At 42.3% G+C, this 19,107-nt stretch overlaps 1 protein-coding gene across 4 annotated transcripts in view; it reads left to right on the top strand.

Moving 5' to 3' along the window:
- The window catches only part of tjap1 (tight junction associated protein 1 (peripheral)), a 247,775-nt gene that overhangs the window by 120,507 nt on the left and 108,161 nt on the right, over positions 1-19,107 (top strand). For 2 of the 4 annotated variants that reach the window (XM_060925555.1, XM_060925558.1), the window contains exon 1: positions 15,000-15,027. The exons of 1 other annotated variant lie outside the window; for it this stretch is intronic. The gene's annotated coding sequence lies outside the window, so the exon portion shown is untranslated. Of the gene's footprint in view, positions 1-14,999; positions 15,028-15,893; positions 15,917-19,107 lie in introns of those variants that run through there. One more of the 4 variants, XM_060925557.1, reaches the window with a different exon arrangement.

Below are 19,107 nucleotides of genomic sequence, written 5' to 3' on the forward strand. Positions count from 1 at the left end.
AAAAATTAAGTTGTTATGATTCCTAACAGAAACAGAATGAAAACTTTATTTTTCCCGTCTTCTCTTTCGTTTGTCCTTGACTTTGGTTCGTTGCGGTAGTTGATGCTTCCATTCGCAAGATGGCGCTACATGATATGATTATTCACACGAGGCGCCACGGTCACCTAGGCTAGAACGAACGAAGTGTCTTTTTGGACTGATTTTTAATTCTGATTTGATCACTTACACTTGACCATGATGACATGATGTTTTCTGACTGTTTAACATGTTTAATCGAAGATACTAGTAGTTATACCGAGTTGTTTTACTGTTCATCATGATGAAATAAACACCAAACACATAGGAGTGTTATAACTTTATTTCTATCAATCAGTAATCAAACAATGGCAAAACAAGTTGAAATATTTTATTGCGTACTCTATAATATACATCCAGATTGCTTTTTATGCAAATTACTTACCCAGTCAACCTGCAAAAAAGTAGGGCAACTGATACATGCATGCGGGCAAGTAAATTTTTGGGGTTGGTTGCCCTGAGGGCAAGTACATTCAAAAGTTAATTTCGACCCCTGAAGATGAGTTTTTATCAAGCGCTAATTTTTCATTTGCTTTTTAAAACGTTGTGTGGGATTATTTACTGGCATGGTTTATGGAAAATACTCACGACAGTTTCATATAAAACTAGTTAAAACAGTTTTATTAGTCCATTAGCTCGTTGGACAGGTAAGGGCAATGGATGGATATAAGTGCAGGAGGAGTTTTACTGAAGTCACGCTAGCAAACAGATCCAAAACTGAGACACAGGCAGTGGTCGAATGAGGCGCAAACAGGATATCAGAGGTAATACAATACTCTCAGTCCAAAAACAAAAACAGTGTCAACCAGAAAAGCAGAACAAAATGCAAGGTTTTCGCAAAGTCTGTGTGTTACTGAGAGTCCTTATGCGCTGTGATTGAGCTCTCATCAGGAACAGGTGCTTGCTAATTAGTCCGAATGGTGTGTGCATGCTTGGCAATGTGCGGCTGCGTGCTCTGAGCTCCAACACATGAAGTATTTAACCAGACAACTGTTTGACACATCAAGTTTGATACTGGATGCAGGGTTTTTTCTAGAAAAATTTAGTATGAGGGCGCTCACCATGGCGAGGGAGCGAAGCGGGGATGGTGCTGGTTGTCTGTCCCCCTACAGAGGCTACAATGGGACATTCTGAGGCTATCTGAGAGGGAAATTGTAACAAATTGTCTGTCAACATTGAAAAAGAAAAAAGTAATCTTCTGCCCCGGACAGTCTTTGGCTTTCTTCCGTTTCGTGCCGCGGGATGACAACTTTAAATGCCCAAGTGTCAACAAAAACAACTCGCGAACTACTTCTGTCAAAAGCTCCCGCGCCGGTGGGTGAAAGGTCATTCAGTCTCGAGAAATCTCGCTCTACAAGTCAGCTGACCTCGTATGTAACCCATGTCAAATCTCGCGAGAGCAGCCGCGACAAGTAAACAACTAAACAGCATGGCGCCTCAGTCTGGAAAACGCCAATTCGGATTGTTTTTGCACCATCTGGCGGTGTATCTACTATGATTGGAATATTTTTGGAGTAATTATAACGTATTTGATGATCAGACACATTGTCATGTGGTGTTGCTGGGATGTTTTCACAGAGAAAAGATCGTTTTGAGAAAGATTGCATGTTGTGCAGTAGCATACAAGTGCATGGCCTAAGTGTGACTTGGGGTTCAATCGGCATTTCGGTAATGGGGCGCACGCTGAGAGTAAGGGGGCGCAGCGCCCCTGTTCCCCGGTTTAGACGAAAGCCTGCTGGATGGTAACTATGTAGGAATGATGTAATGTGAAAGTGCTTGTTCACTGCTGTCCACCAGGCACCCAGCAGAGTCGCACCATAATAAATGTCGTGGTGGTGTTTCTGGCGCATGGCATGCGGCGTCAAAGAAAGGAATAAATACGTATTCGTAACCGCGATACACATCTCATTATTGGCGTCACTGTCCGACAACAATGCAGCAATTTATTGATGTGAAATACACGACATGACACACTTCGACAGTTCATATGTTGTGGTGATGTTGTTATTCTGTTCAGGCTGATTTCGTGCCCTTGCAAATATTTTGCTTACACGCTCATCAGCAGCGCCGCTTTTAGGCAGCGACTAAGGTGGGGTTTACATTAGACCGTATCAGCGGATCATCAGATTAACGTTTTTAAAACGATTAGTGTGCACACAGCACAGTATTTGCATCAGTATTTGCAGTATTTTCGTACTTTTATACTCTTTAATGAAAGGTGATACAAGGCGGAAGTCCGCGCCGTTTTTCAGCAGTCGCGTCACATGACCAACGCCAGCGAATCAGGAAGGTGGATGTCACAGTGACGTTGTCCAATGTCGACGCCAGCTAGAGCTCAGCACAGCGTATCCGCGTATTCTCAATGTTTACACAGCACCGGACCAGACACGATCTGGATTGAATACGTGGACCCTGGCGGATTCCCGTTTCCCGGCGTTTTAATGTAAATGGACAGTGCATCCGCGAAGAAAACGAGACAGATACGGTCTAATGTAAACTTGGCCTAAATATCTATATTAAAGTTTTTGGTGAGCGTATGGCTCAATACAGACTGTTCATCAGTAGAAAAAGACGAACATGATGGTAGGGCTGCAACAGTTCAGCAAAATAAATTTCAATAATAAAAATGGTTGGTATTGAATTTATGGATCTTTGGAAATGGTGGCGCACAGGACAGAGAAAACGGTACTCTACGGAAGTATAAAAGTGTTTATTACACTACGATGTTGGGCTCATGACCTACCTTGTATTTTTAGGTGAATAAATTTCTCTTTGTTTGTGGGAATGAGAGAAACAGTGGAAGCATCTTTTATTAGGTATCAGGAATTGAATTGCACTGCCTTATCTGGTTTTCTCACTGTAATGCACATTTATGGTGATATTTCCTGCACTGTCAGAAAACAATCTTGTGATGCTTTGGCCAGAAGGTTAGGGGGGTGTAGGGTTTTTTTGGGTGTGTGTGTGTGAGAGAGAGACAACTTGGCGAGTTGAAAATGTCTGAACAGGGTCTTGAATGACTAGTCTAAACTGAGTTTTTCAAAATATAACTTGTATTGTCCATTATGTAGTGTTGGGCAGAGAGTAGCAAAACTTGTAGTTGAACTTTTTTTTTTTTTTTTTTTAAATCTCGTAGCCTTGATTAACACTACTTGGGTCATTTTCATAGCATACACCATATATATTTCAATATATCTTGGGTGTCGAATCAAGTCATTTGTCATCCTGCTTTTGGTTCACAAACGCAAGGATCCTTAAAGTGCATATCACGGGTAAATTCAGGAGCAAGATCAATGTAATTCTCCTATTTTATATTAAACTTTGGTCAAATATCTGTAACGTTCTGCATTCTCTGCAATTTTTTTCACCTTGTGCAATACCAGAAAAATTCAGTTGAAATCAAGCCATTTGAGGCGAATTGGTCCGCCTCTGAAAAAACTTGGCATTTGGATTTCCTGGGAAACATCGATTTTCGTGACGTCGCGTGCGGGACGCCTCCCTCTGAATCCTACGTCAGCGCTGGTTTGTTTATGAGAAAACGACCTGGTGGTTTTCTGCAAATTTCTTCAATGTTATCGCGTAATTATTAAAATGGTTAACGGATGTATCGTAGGAGGGTGTAGCAACACCAATCTTGATGGGATTAGTGCTCATCGTTTCCCACGTTGTGCTCAGGTGACAATTCCATATTTCAATGCAAAATCGCTAGCTGCGAAACTTGGTCTACACTGAAACCGTGCAAGCTCTCGCAGCCTGCTGGCGCTTCCGCACGTGACGTCACGAATCTGGCTTCAGACTCCCTTGGGATTTTTCCAGACGCATTATTTTATTTTATTTTTTTCTGCTGTAGACAGATGGCCTTGTGCAAAATTGCCCTTCTGGATGAGTGTGTAAAGGGACATACTTTCATATAAAAAAAATGAAATTGGTCCAGGATATGCACTTAGTTTAAGGGTTGTATTTCATTGGGCTGCGACAGCTTGCGACAAATTGCGAACGTCATTCGAGAGAGTTTCAAAAGTGTCTTGAAACACTCGCGGGGCTCCTCAATTTCCTCGCATGAGTTGCAAAGTGTCGCTCCTTCGTCGCTGAAATTTTGAGCATGCTCAAAAAATTTGTGCAACAAAATTTCTCTCAAAATAGCCGCAAATGCGTCGCTGGTGTCGTAAAGCCGTCGCGAACCCTTCTCAAGTCAGTTTCCGTGAGACAAGAAGTGTGAGTGGATCTCACTGGGCTGTGACGGCCTGCGACTAGTTGGAGACACAATTATTGCGGTAAAATGTATGCGAATATAAATTCAGTATGATTCCAAGTGAAAATTGTCGCTAATTCGCATATTTTATCACAATTGTTGTGTCTCCAACTAGTCGCAGGCTGTCGCAGCCCAGTGAGATACTGGCTTAAGAGTTGAGATGTGAGTCAGTGGATATTTTTCATTTTATATTTATTTTGTCTGGTTGTAGTATTAGTCGATGGATGTTTTGCTGCTGTACGTCACCAGAAGCAGAAGTCCTGTCCTTATCCTAAGCCACTGTGCGCTGTTAGTAATTATATCCCTACAATGCATTTTCGACAGCTTCATTCAGCAGCCAGTATAAGTCATAGTAAAAGCAATCAGTTTGCCTAGTTTAATTAATTAGTAGGTCTGGAACAATTCAATTAGATTCAGAATTTGATTTTCCCATGATATTTTTGAAAAAATTCAAATGAGGAAAGTGTTATTACTTAAAGAAAAAAAAAAAAAAAGTTACAACGCTTAAAGGTCCCATGGCATGGTGGTTTGTTGATGCTTTAAACGGGCTCGTGGAGGTTTCTGGATGTTATATCCGCAGCCTTTCTCGAAATGAACCCTCGGCACGTAGATATAGCCTCCTGGGAGAAAGCCCCATTTCAGCCCTTTTCCCAGTGCGTCGTTTTGCTAATGAGAAGCATGGAGGCTGGGAAGGGTAGAGGGTGGGGGCGAGCCATGGGGGGAGGGGGAGGGGCTTGACCAAGCTGCGGGCATGCTACCTGTGTGTGAACAGTAGCAATGGCAGGTCAAGCAACAGTCCAAGCTTTCGCTTTTGACCCGGAGTCCGACTTCACAAGTCTAAATAAGGGAGTGGGAAAATGTGTGTACAACACTAGTAGTATAGTGTTTGTGTGCACACACATACTCGCTGCTATCAGCGCCTGTAGCCACGCTGCTAAGACAAAACCCCGTTCTCCCTCGGACTCCTTTCGTAAACTCAACGTGACACAGAGAGTGAGAGTGTTCGGAGTGGTAGTTTACGAACGTATAATACCCTAGGCTTGAACACGCACTCCATAACCAAAGAGGATAGAAGCAGCAACTACAGCAACATAGCGCTTATCCAACAGAAGACATGCATTGCGGAGCAATAGTCAAACATAAGCTCATAAGTTACAGTCAATTTCCAGACTAAACTCAGTTTAACAGAGCATGCTGCATGCTCTTTAGTTTTGTAGCGCAGATTACCTGGCTAACTGCAGGAAGCGGTTAGCTGCACAGCTAATGTAGCCATTGCTAGGCTAACGCACCGATTTTAAAACACGGCAAAAAGACTTAACAGTTATACACTTACTTGTTCGGTGTTTGTTGCTGATGCGGCAGGGATGCTTGGTACGGACCCAGGCTTCAGTGACAGTTCATGTGCAAAACCTGCCCTGTACTGTCCCAAGTTGTGGAAACATTCATCAGGAAAATGCTTCCGACAAACATACACCGTCTTAGGTAGACTCGACGGCATTTTATTGAAGTAAATAAAATTAAGCCACTGCGTCTTCAGGGGCTCTCCCGTCGGCAGTAAAAACAGACTCTTTTCTGTGTTGTCACATCCATGTACAGCGCAATTTCCATGTTTTGCTCGCTTAGGTGGTGCCATGTTGTTGTGTCCTCTATGGTCTCCTCACTACAAAATTGAAGTGACGCATCTATGGTGGCAACTTTTGAGCTGGGCGGGCAATCCATACAGTGGGTGGGAATCCAGAGGGGGGGCGTGGGGATCATCTCCCTTGCTGACGTAGTAAAGGGAAGAGCCCATCAATGCGCCATTTTGATGCGCCATTCTCAAATGTTGACAAAGGGTGGGCATAGTTTGGTTTACACATTGACATTTCGAGCCACTGGGGTGACTTAAGAAGGTCAGAGGAACTCAATTTAACGTTAAAAAACCTCAAAGTGAAAATGTCATGCCATGGGACCTTTAATGTCCTATTCTTTATCAACTTATAATATTCCTTTTGTTAAATAAGTCAAGTTTATTCCTGCTATTTTTGTTATACCCTCTGGTTTCTAAACAGTGCCTTGGAAAAGCTAAGATTATGCAGCCTGATGATGATCAGGATTCGTTATTGTGATTTATCATCACATATATGAGTGATTCCACGCTTATGGGTACTGAAATGGGGACATGAACTTATTCACCTAAAGCCATTTCTTTTTTTACCATCAGGTCACAAAACATGTAATCTTTAATGAATGATATGTTAAAAGATAACTTTAATTTTCTGAGATGTAATAAAAACATATTTATATGCCAAAGTCAGAACGTAACAGAAGTGTTGTGGACATATAGATTCTCGATTTTAACAATGTAGAATTACTTTTTGAAACATAGGAAGGTGATGTTTTAGCAAATATAATTAATAAACATGTGTAGTAGAATAAACATACACATTCTTTCAATAAGATTAACATGGTATAGAGCTAGATTGTAATTAATCTGTAACAGACGCGAGATGGACAATCGTAACAGAAGTAATGTAACAGACATCATTTTGGAACTCATAGGCTTGACTTTGGCATATAAATATGTTTTTATTACATCTCAGAAAATTAAAGTTATCTTTTAACATATCATTCGTTAAAGATTACATGTTTTGTGACCTGATGGTAAAAAAAGAAATGGTTTTAGGTGAATAAGTTCATGTCCCCATTTCAGTACCCATAAGCGTGGAATCACTCATATATATATATATATATATATATATATATATATATATATATATATATATATATAAAATTGTGAGAGAACTTTCTTCCAGTAGTGCATGGCATGCTTTGATTCGCAAGCACAAGCGATTTCCCAGAATGAAATGCCTCAGCATCTCTTAATTAAATGGGCAAAGCACATTCATTCATTTCACCATGATGTTCTTTCTTGTCATTCGAAGCAAAAGCAATAAATTTATTGCTCATTGTATTGTTACCCCTTGTTCCCGCATCTCTGATTCGATTCCAGGTAATCCGAGTATGAATAACGTTCGCCAATGAAAGCTTGTCAGAGAAAAATGTGGCCTCATCATGAGTCATGAATACAGTTTGTCTTCTGTTTTTATGGAGATGAGCAGGCCAAAGGAAAAACATACGGCAGATTTGCACAGGCCACCACACATAAGAGGCACTTACAGCTTTCCTCTGACTGTGGAGAGAGGAGCAGATCCCATGCACAGTAGTGCTTGAAAGTTTGTGAACCCTTTAGAATTGTCTACATTTCTGCATAAATATGACCTAAAACATCATCAGATTTTCACACAAGTCCTAAAAGTAGATAAAGAGAACCCAGTTAAACAAATGAGACAAAAATATTATACGTGGTCATTTATTTATTGAGGAAAATGATCCAATATTACATATCTGTGAGTGGCAAAAGTATGTGAACCTTTGCTTTCAGTATCTGGTGTGACCCCCTTGTGCAGCAATAACTGCAACTAAACGTTTCCGGTAACTGTTGATCAGTCCTGCACACCGGCTTGGAGGAATTTTAGCCCATTCCTCCGTACAGAACAGCTTCAACTCTGGGATGTTGGTGGGTTTCCTCACATGAACTGCTCGCTTCAGGGCCTTCCACAACATTTCAATTGGATTAAGGTCAGGACTTTGACTTGGCCATTCCAAAACATTAACTTTATTCTTCTTTAACCATTCTTTGGTAGAACGACTTGTGTGCTTAGGGTCGTTGTCTTGCTGCATGACCCACCTTCTCTTGAGATTCAGTACATGGACAGATGTCCTGACATTTTCCTTTAGAATTCACTGGTATAATTCAGAATTCATTGTTCCATCAATGATGGCAAGCCGTCCTGGCCCAGATGCAGCAAAACAGGCCCAAACCATGATACTACCACCACCATGTTTCACAGATGGGATAAGGCTCTTATGCTGGAATGCAGTGTTTTCCTTTCTCCAAACATAACGCTTCTCATTTAAACCAAAAAGTTCTATTTTGGTCTCATCCGTCCACAAAATATTTTTCCAATAACCTTCTGGCTTGTCCACGTGATCTTTTAGCAAACTGCAAACAAGCAGCAATGTTCTTTTTGGAGAGCAGTGGCTTTCTCCCTGCCATGCACACCATTTGTTGTTCAGTGTTCTCCTGATGGTGGACTCATGAACATGAACATTAGCCAATGTGAGAGAGGCCTTCAGTTGCTTAGAAGTTACCCTGGGGTCCTTTGTGACCTCGCCAACTATTATACGCCTTGCTCTTGGAGTGATCTTTGTTGGTCGACCACTCCTGGGGAGGGTAACAATGGTCTTGAATTTCCTCCATTTGTACACAATCTGTCTGACTGTGGATTGGTGGAGTCCAAACTCTTTAGAGATGGTTTTGTAACCTTTTCCAGCCTGATGAGCATCAACAACGCTTTTCCTGAGGTCCTCAGAAATCTCCTTTGTTCGTGCCATGATACACTTCCACAAACATGTGTTGTGAAGATCAGACTTTGATAGATCCCTGTTCTGTAAATAAAACAGGGTGCCCACTCACACCTGATTGTCATCCCATTGATTGAAAACACCTGACTCTAATTTCACCTTCAAATTAACTGCTAATCCTAGAGGTTCACATATTTTTGCCACTCAGTTATGCAATATTGGATCATTTTCCTCAATAAATAAATGACTAAGTAAAAAATTTTTGTCTCATTTGTTTAACTGGGTTCTCTTTATCTACTTTTAGGACTTGTGTGAAAATCTGATGATGTTTTAGGTCATATTTATGCAGAAATATAGAAAATTCTAAAGGGTTCACAAACTTTCAAGCACCACTGTATTCCCTGTTGAGCTGCACTGCATTAGCTCGGCTGTCAGCTGTTAATAAATTGCTAATAATGACCCCTTTCAACAGAAATTAGGCGTAAAATCGCTCTTTAAAAGATACTGTTTTTGACACTGTCCTTTCAAACAGCTGCAATATTTACACTGATCAGCCATAACATTAAAACCACTGAGAGGTGAAGTGAATAAAATTGATTATCTCATTACAGTGGCACCTGAAAGTGGGTGGAAGTTATTAGGCAGCAAGAGAACGGTCAGTTTTAGAAGTTGGTGTGTTGGAAGCAGGAAAAATGGGCAAGTGTAAGGATCTGAGCCAGAGCTCGACATTAATGGTAGTCCGACTGTCTGGGATAACCAGATGTTTGGTCCGGACAAGTCAAATCCGCATCTGCCTGTCCGTGAGGAAAAGTTGAATATTTGTTGAAAATCGCCATTCTTATAGTAATTATTCAAGAGTTGCATCAAAGTTCCAACAAAACTAGTTGAATCCCCTCAGTGATCTGGCCGTGTTATTGTTTACGAAATTCTGGGGAAGCCGAGTGCAGCAGATGTGTGGGGAGACAAAAAAAAAAAAAACACGTCATAATGTCTAATTATATATTATTAGACTTTTTTTTTCTTTTGGTTCCATTTCTTTAAATTAATTTATACTTCAGGTTTTACTGGGTTAATCAAGATGTAACTTTATTTCCTCCAGAAGCTTTGAATTTGGGTGAGTCTAACTTTTAAAACTGCAGATCAGGTCATGGGTTGTAACAACACATGCACCATAATGGGGCACTGGATAGTTTTGGTTTATTGTTATAGTTAAAGTTGGAGTTTATTGAAAAAATTATAAATCTATTGACCCTTTCCACTCACGTGACCTTCGTAAACGCGACCGCCATTTTGGACATGAAGAAATAACGGTTTATGGCACAGACCCTTTCGGTTCTCGCTCATCTAGCTGCTACAATGACTGCTTAGACTGCAACAGTAATACCTAACACACATTTAAGTATCCGTCGTAAGGACGTGAAACTCGTCGAGTGACGAGTGTGTTCATTGATAAGCTAACACAATCTAAAAGTAGACATAACATCACACTGCCCTGGCGCTGTGTACAGTTTACCTTCTGTGGTTTGTGCACTCACTATTTGCCATTACTTTCTCCAACCCAGTGTTCGAACTATGCCGATTATTTTTTGGGGGGTCCCTTTTTTTTCCCTTGGGTGGGGTGGGGGTGCTTGCGCTTGTCTCAGAGCGCGGATCTCCAAACACATGAGAAGCCTATCTTGCGCACATATCACGCGGACTCCACACACGCATCGCGTCTGAAGTCATAACTCATCGGGGAAATCGTGTCCGCATTGGCATGTTCAAAAAACAACCTCGCGTCAACAATGATACCACACGCAAGAAAAAAAAAAAACAGTCAGGCTACTCAACACATCTGATCCACAGCAGCACCAAAGCATCACTGGAAATCATGTCAACAACCAATCTTCCATTTCAACACGCGTCAACAAACAAATGGCACCACAAACATGAACGAATCGGTCAGGCTACCGGTTCCAAACCCACAGCAGACGAATAATTAAATGCATCTTACCTTAAAGCAGAATCGACCACAAAGGAAGTGTGTTGGCACACTTCCTTTCTACTAGTTTGTGTCCCCAACCTGGCAGCAGCAGTCGTTGTCATATCGGTTTATTTTATCTTTGATGTAAACACAACACTTCGAATATGCAAATGCTTCCCGTTACACACGATTGCTATGTCAATAAACATCATTTTGCCAATATTTTAGAGACCATCCATCTTCTCCGTTGGTCAGCATCTGTCGGGATCCGATAAAATGATAAATCTTGCCTTGTGTGTTGATGGTTACTACATCCAGGTGCACAACAATATAATGGCATGATGGAAGTCTTGCTGAAAGTAAAAACTTTCTTTGATGGCTATATTCCTTTCGATGCTTCGCCGTCGTTCCTCGTTGTTGGCTGTGGTAGACTACTGGTAGTACATGTCCAAAATGGCAGCCGCATTTGTCGTGACGTCACGTGGGATGGGTCAATACCTGCTTTTTATCCCCCGTTGGCCTGAAGGGGGATTGTGAAGTCTGTCTGTCCATCCCGGAAAGGGCTCTCATCTTCTGAAATCAACTCCTCTCACGGTTTTTGGAGGAATTTCACAAAACTTGGCAAAAAGCTGTGTTATAGGACGGACAGTAATGCGCATATTACAGTTTCATTTGCAATATATTGTAGCAGGGGATATTGTGCTCTCATAGCCTTTTTTTTTTTAAATAAGCTTTGCTAATGACTTTCCTTTTGTTGAACTAGTAAGTACATAAGAATAAAAAGGTTGTGGTCAGGACAGGTGAAAAATCTTGCTGCTTGTCCAACTGGACAAGTGGATTCAAAAGTTCATGTCGAGCCCTGTGAGCGACTTTGACAAGGGCCAAAGCGTGACAAGGGTGAGATGACTGGGTCTGAGCATCTCCGAACTCGCACATCTTGTGGGGTGTTCCCGGTATGCAGTGGTTAGTGCTGACTGAAAGTGGTCCAAGGAAGGACAGCCGGTGAACCGGTGACTGGGTCACGGGTGTCGAAGGCTCATTGATTCATATGGGGCATGAAGGCTCGCCCATATGATCCAATCCCACAGAAGAGCTGCTGCTGAAAAAGTTAATTCTTGCTAAAACAGAAAGGTGTCAGTATTAACTTTTTCAGCAATTTTTAATACTTGGATGCAAATCCTTTGCAGTCAGTGACTCCCTGAAGTCTGAAACACATGGACGACATCAAGTGCTGTTTCCTTAAGAAACTTTGCCAAGCCTCGGCTACATTTGCCTTCAGTTGCTGCTTGTTTGTAGGTTTTTCTGCCTTCAGTTTTATCTTCAGTAAGTGAAAAGAACGCTCAGTTGGGTTGACTGACTCGGCCATTTAAGAACATTCCATTTCTTTGCCTTAAACTCTTGGGTTGCTTTCGTTGTATGTTTGTAGTGAGGCGCCATCAGTTTTGTATCAGTTGACTGCATCTGAGCAGAAAGTATAGCTTTGTACACTTGAGAATTGATCCTGCTCCTTCTATCAACAGTAACATGGTAGCCATACCTGCCCGTGTCCACCATGTTGGACAGGTGATGTGTGATCAGGGATGCCCACAAGCGCTGGCGACTTTCTCCGCCTACACAGACGGTCTGCGCCGGCTACTCGATCCCAGAAAAAAAAAACTTGCCTTTCAATGTTCAAGCAATTTATATCGTCTTTGCTGCAAATCCAATTATTTCACTGTGAAATTATCTTCAATTCAGGTCTGACATGACCAGAAGCGACGCCATATTTATTGATCGATTCTTGCACTCTGATTTGGCTGAGCTGGACCACGTGACCATGCCGTAGCGTATTGTATGTAGTTATGTTACAGAGCCAGGTAGCGTACTACAGAGGGGAACTGTGAGCCAAGCACATACACATCTGGAGGGAAATTTCATACATATTTTGCAAGTATTTTACAGGGAAATGGTTAGCAATTTATTAGCTGAGAATGCACCAGAAGGCATGCAAATTTTAAAATTATCTGGGAGGGCATGCCTCCAGATTCCCCGAGCATTAACAGACCTTTGCTGTGCCATGGCCAAAGGCGCCACCGCAAACTCCAGAGCCGCCTACTACTTGCTTACTTTTTTTTTTTTTAAGCTGACTACTTCAGATTTTCTGGAGAACCTTGTTTTATTCTTAGGTTCATAAGCCGTTCCATTCCTTCTCCATGCTCTAATCTTCCCATCATTCTGGTTCAAGTTAATCTTAGTTTCATCTGTCCAAAGAATCTTTATTCCAGAACTGGGCAGGCTTTCAAGTAAAGTCGAATCTGGCCTTTCTGTTCTTGAGCGTTACCAGTGGTTTGCATCTTGAAGTACCCCACTGTAGTTACGTTCACGAAGGCGTCTCTTGATCATCAACTTCGACAATGAAATGCCTGCCTCCTCGAGAGTGTTCTTGACTTGGCTAAACGTGAAGGGGTTTTTCTTCAAGGAAATAATTCTATGGTCATCCACTTTAGTTGTCTTCCAGGCGTTTTGGTGTTGCTGAACTCACTAGCGCAGTCCTTCTTTTTAAAAACGTACCAGATTGGTGATTTGGCCACTCCCTAAAGTTTCTGCTTTCTCTCTGATGGGCCCGTTTTTGTTTTTTCAGCCTAATGCAGACATCCCAACCTGACAAAATTCATTTCAGGGAGGTCCCCCCCTCCCCAGTCATTTGGTTGATGTGATTTCCTGCATTCTGGTGGATTTTGGGGTGGCCTTTTGGAGATGAACAATACCTGAATTCTCTCAATTCACTCAGATTCATAGCGGACACCCTGACTTGGGAACTTGGCTGCCCCCAACCCATAAACTATGATCACTACAATGTGCCATATATTAAGCTCCTTACTGATTGAATCTGGACACCCCGCCCCCCCATAAATTAGAGGGAGAAGCGCGTGGAAGATGGCGTCCGGTTCATCTCTTCTCCTATCAACTGCTTTGGCCAAACAGCGCACTCGGAGGCGGGAGAAAACATGCCTCATGCGCCATCGCCGCGACATTGCAAGTCCGTGCACACACACGAAACCACCAGAGGGCACGCGCATACACTTGGGTTTGTTTGTTTTTCTTAACCCAGAAATGCGCGTTGTGAAATTGGCCGCATCCCAAACCGCACTCTACCCTACTCAATAGTGTGCCACACTACTGCCGCCACCACACCACATCCTGCGTGGGCCTGCTATTGTGATGTACACAAGTTTGCATCTGGCCGATAGGTTCGGGATGAAGCTTGCTCGAGATTCCGTGAGATTGTATGTAATTTGCAGGCATCAGGGAGCCACTATCAATATGTGGGAGACTTGGGATGTCTGCTAATGATGGCCTCCTTCACTTGCAGCAATTTGGAATGGATATTGCGAGTTCTTATGAACGGCTGCCAAATGCAAATTCAACACCTGGAATCGGCTCTAGGCATTTTATCTCCTTAACTTGTCATGAAATGATGAGGAAACGGACAAAACTAGCCATCAAACTGTTGGTCAATTGTCCAATTACTTTTGAACCTGTTAAAATGGCTGTAGTTCCTAAACAGTTGATGCAGTATTTGTGTTAAATGCTTTGAATTAAAGCTGAAATTGTGTTCTTTGGTCACGTCTTGATCGCTTCATTTGAAATCCATTGTGTGGTGTACGGGGAGGGGGTTTTACAAAAACGGTCACTGTCCAGATACTTACGGATCTGACGAAGTATGATTTTGATTTTTTTTTTTTTTTTTAAGATTCTTGGATTTTGGCTTTATGGGTGCACGTGTTTGTCCAGAAATTCTGTTCAAGATGGTTGGACATGTGGAAACGTGTTTTTTGTTTTGTTTTTCTTCTTCTTCTTTTGGGTTCATGACTCCTGAGAACAAAGGTTGAGAACCGTAATCTATTTGTGCAGGATTGAAATGCCAACTCAGTGGGCAGAGATGAGCTGTTTTTCTCCAGCCCCTCCCAAACCCCAAGAGGCCAGTCATTTTCCCTGTTCTGAGCGTAATACAAGAGGAATATCACAACCTTTTTCATCACATCCTTTAATCAAGCAGTTCTGTCATGATTTTACACTCTTTAATCACCGTCGAACCGCTTCAGCAGCTGAGAAGGCAGATTGATGCGTGCGGTCGTATACAAAGTCCCACAAGCCTTCAGTGACTGGCAGCAGGTTGCTTTTGATGCCCGTGTTTATTTTCACCCACCTGTCTTTCGGTTCAGGTCATCAGTAGACTGGGAGTTCACATGCCAGGAGGAGAAGGGCAAGTGGGAGGAAGAGGAGACCGAGAGGGATCGAGTTTCCCTGGTTACCGGAGGGATACGTTCACTGCCATGACTGGGAGCCTGAGGTGAGAAACAACACATTCACTGTTGGATTTTTAATGCTCTTCTGGACCCGTAATTTGAAAGCTCCGTATTTCTGACGTTCTGTCCGACGATTGTATGATGTCGATCGAAGCAGAGTTTTTAACTCGCTGTGTCTGAATCAGTGTTTTTGTCTTAAACTTGTATAGAACACAGATCTCGCAGTGTGTAACTTTTGTTAAGCGCCTGTCATTCACTTTGTGTTGCTTGTCCTGAATATTCTCCGTGGTCCTTTCACTCAGTTGATCAGCCTTTTTCTTTGGCTTGTCATTTTCACACTGAAATCTGCTCCTTGGTCTTTACATTTATTCATTTTGGTTTTTTTTTTTTTCTTCCTACTCCTCACCAAACATCTCGTAAACAGGAGCACGAGTAAAGACCAATCGAAATGCTTTGTAGCCTTGAAGCCAAGGCTCTTGCTTTTCAGCTGTCTCACATTCCTGTCTTGTTATCTGGGTTCAGCTGAGGGAGGAATAAGGTACTGGAAGCTATCTGACCCTGCCAAGTCGCTGTGAATATAATGAGTCTTTCTCTCCCCCTGAGATGTGGGGATATATGAACCCTGGCCTCATGTGTCTTGTTAAATTATTCAGTGTGGGCTAGGTGAGCTGTACCTCATCCTGCTCAGGTGCTTGTTAATAATTCACAATTACTTCTTCATTTCATTAATTTACCTCAAACCTTTTTGTCTACTTGCATGCATTTCTTCCATCTCTCTCTCTCTCTCTCTCTCTCTCTCTCTGCATGTGTTAGTCATTTGCAGCGTTCCAGATAGCTTTCCAAGAGGGCAGGACACCAGTGATTATCGTAGGCAATTTTGCACGGATTCCTATAGACACAGAATGCATTGTGCAAATTAGCCAACTATGCAAGGTAAGATTATTACTTTTGTAAAATAAAGTAAGCAAATCTGAACCTCCTTACTTTGCCAGTTGAATACAATGTTCCATTCGCACTTGACGTGCCTCAAACTGTCACTCACGTCCACGTGCTGCGTTTTTGCTCCGAGTAAGCAGCGTGCACTGCAAGGAAGAGTTGCTCTCCACCTGTTCCTGATCAGAGTGCAATCACAGCATGCACATATCAAGACTCTCACAATTGAGGTATTTCACCTGACGTCACAGGGTCACGTGACGCCCCGGTGTCCGCCATTTTGAAGGTCAAGCTAGCTAATGTCAACAACATAGTAGCTAGTATGTTACTGTAGCAATGTTTACGTTCAGTCATTTGGATGACTGTTAAAACCTTTCAGTCTCAAGTTTTTCCTTTACTGTATTTACTAGTTTACTGTAATTATGATCCGGCAGCTATTTACACCGGATCCAGTGTAAATAGCTGCCGGAGCGCGCTCCGGCTTGCTCCCCCTCAAATTAAGCAGCGCGCTCCGGCTTGCTCCCGGAGTGCTCCGGTCGAGGTTCCGGAGCGTGCTCTGGCTTGCTCCCCCTCAAATTAAGCAGCGCGCTCCGGCTTGCTCCCGGAGTGCTCCGGCCGAGGTTCCGGAGCGCGCTCCGGCTTGCTCCCCCTCAAATTAAGCAGCGCGCTCCGGCTTGCTCCCCCTCAAATTAAGCAGCGCGCTCCGGGAGCAAGCCGGAGCGCGCTGCTTAATTTGAGGGGGAGCAAGCCGGAGCGCGCTCCGGCAGCTATTTACACTGGATCCGGTGTAAACAGCTGCCGGATCATAATTACAGTAAACTAGTAAATACAGTAAAGGAAAAACTCGAGACTGAAAGGTTTTAACAGTCATCCAAATGACTGAACGTAAACATTGCTACAGTAACATAATAGCTACTATGTTGTTGACATTAGCTAGTGCTAACAGCTAGCTGCTAGTGCACTGCTACAACACAGACACCGACCCTAATAATACAGTTCTTGGTCATTGCCTGGTAACAGCAAATTTATAACGGGCCATGTCTCAACAGACTAAGAAGTTATTTCAATGACATTTAATAACATTTTGTTTATCCTGAGGACCGAAAGTAAATGAAAATGTGAACAAACCTTAGCTGTAATAAGATGGCGACCACCGGCTCCAGGGACGACCCGCTGATGTAGGCATGTTACCCAGCCTGACACAAAATATTTGTAGGCATCCAAACTCTTATACGCTTTCAGATCAATACCTGTGTATGGCGATGGGTTTTTAACGACATAGGTATACAGATCATGTGGGCCGAAGTCTGGTAAAGACGAGGGCTTCGTGTACTTCCGTACGTCAGTGAACAATCCTGGTGGAAGCAGGTAAACGTCGTTCTCTAAGCCTGCTAACCTCAATTTTTGCAAATACCTCTCCCTCTGCTCGCCCTGTAAATGCCCTACGTCGCTGGATAGTGAAGGTGTTTTCTGCATCTCGCTCCTTTTTCTTTTATGTTTTTCGTTTGTCGCCTTCCTCGCATTCAAACTGATTCGAGCCGTGACGTCCAAAATGGCAGCCTAACGATGCATCACGTGACTTGGTCACGTGGGTGAAAAACCTCAATACTCAGACTTTGTGACGTGTATACACACTATGCCTTGTGTCTGACATTACCAAGCATCGTTTGCTGCTCTGGTTTTCGACTTTTTCTGTTTTCCTGACCACGCATTTGCTAATCTATATTATCATCCTGTCTGTGCCTCGCGTGACCATTTGCCTGTTTTTCGACTCTGCCTTTGTCTCACGTTTTTTGGAACGGCTTGCTAGCGTGCATCTCGCTAAACTCTTTCAGCACTTGGATCCGTCTGTCGCCCGTTAACATGACAGTTAATACGAGTAATAATAGTAATACTAATAGAGTTAATTGAGCATTAATATTAGTCCGGGATATTAATGGTAGATTAGCTCGAGTCTAACACGTTCATGTTAATATTAGTGACTAGATTTTCTTGAGCTCTATACCAAGAGTCTAAATCTATCGGTCTTAACTTTTGATTGAATTAATTAATTAATTAATTAATTAATTAATTAATTAATTAATTAATTAATTAATTATTTTTTAATTTTCAACTTTTAGATCTACTTGCGTTCTGGCAAACAGGGATGCTAGGTTCTGTGAGCCCCTTGCTGCTTTCAGTTTATTTAGTTTGAGTTCGCCACATTAATACAGAATTGGTGGAGAGTTTTTAAAAAAAAAAAAAAAAGTGTGGCAGGGAAAAGGAAAAAGACTTGCCTCCCAATCGCTACCTAACCCCTACATGCTAAAACATACAAAGATAACACCATAAAAATTACGCTATAATAGTAAACAGTAGAAAAAAATTGTGCCGATATGAATTAATGTGTTAAAGCTAGACGGCCTTTCGATTTCATAAAATCTGTCAAATTTAGTTCCTTCTGAAATTTGGTCATTGTGATGTGTTTATTTCTGGAATATCTCGGAAAAGAGCCCCAAGCCATTCTGTGGCTGGGAAGTTATTTAATTTGAGTGGATTCCCGAGCAAATCCTGTGCATGAAATCACTCGCTTCGCGCAGTCAAGCAGACAGAAGTCATCCGTGTGCGCATGCACAGGTTTACCACCACCACCTTCTTCTTTTGGGTTTTACAGCAGCTGGCATCCACAGTGTTGCATTACTGCCATCTACAGGTTTACCTTGACCGTGCGCTGACAGTTACATCATTCTGTCACTAAACGAACAGCTGATCACATGGAGGTGCTCGCTGACTGCCGATATTTATTAGTTTGGTCCTGCGTTTTCTTTCCTTCGCAACATAACGTCTTTTCTTCTCGCTTTCCGTTACTGTAGTCGGTCTTCTACGTTTCATTCGCGTCCTTCATTTTTCTCTCCTGTTTCAAATTTGTATCCCACAATGCCTTGTGCGAACGGGGAAAGCCCACCACGTGATGCATGACATGGTATCTTGAATTGGGTCATGGTGAAGCAGGAAAAAATAGCGGAGAATTTAGGGCCACATGGCCCTAAATTCATTAATTGTTCTATTTAAAAAAAAAAAAATGGAAGTCTGTGATTCAAATTTAGTATCTTTTAAGTCCGCTAAACAAAAATTATTGGGTGTCGGGGAAAATTCTTTTTATGGCCTAAATTTGAAAAAATCTGAAAGGTAGTCTACTTTTTATGAATAAA

This window comes from Neoarius graeffei, chromosome 7, assembly GCF_027579695.1.
Source record: "Neoarius graeffei isolate fNeoGra1 chromosome 7, fNeoGra1.pri, whole genome shotgun sequence".
Lineage (NCBI taxonomy): Eukaryota > Metazoa > Chordata > Actinopteri > Siluriformes > Ariidae > Neoarius > Neoarius graeffei.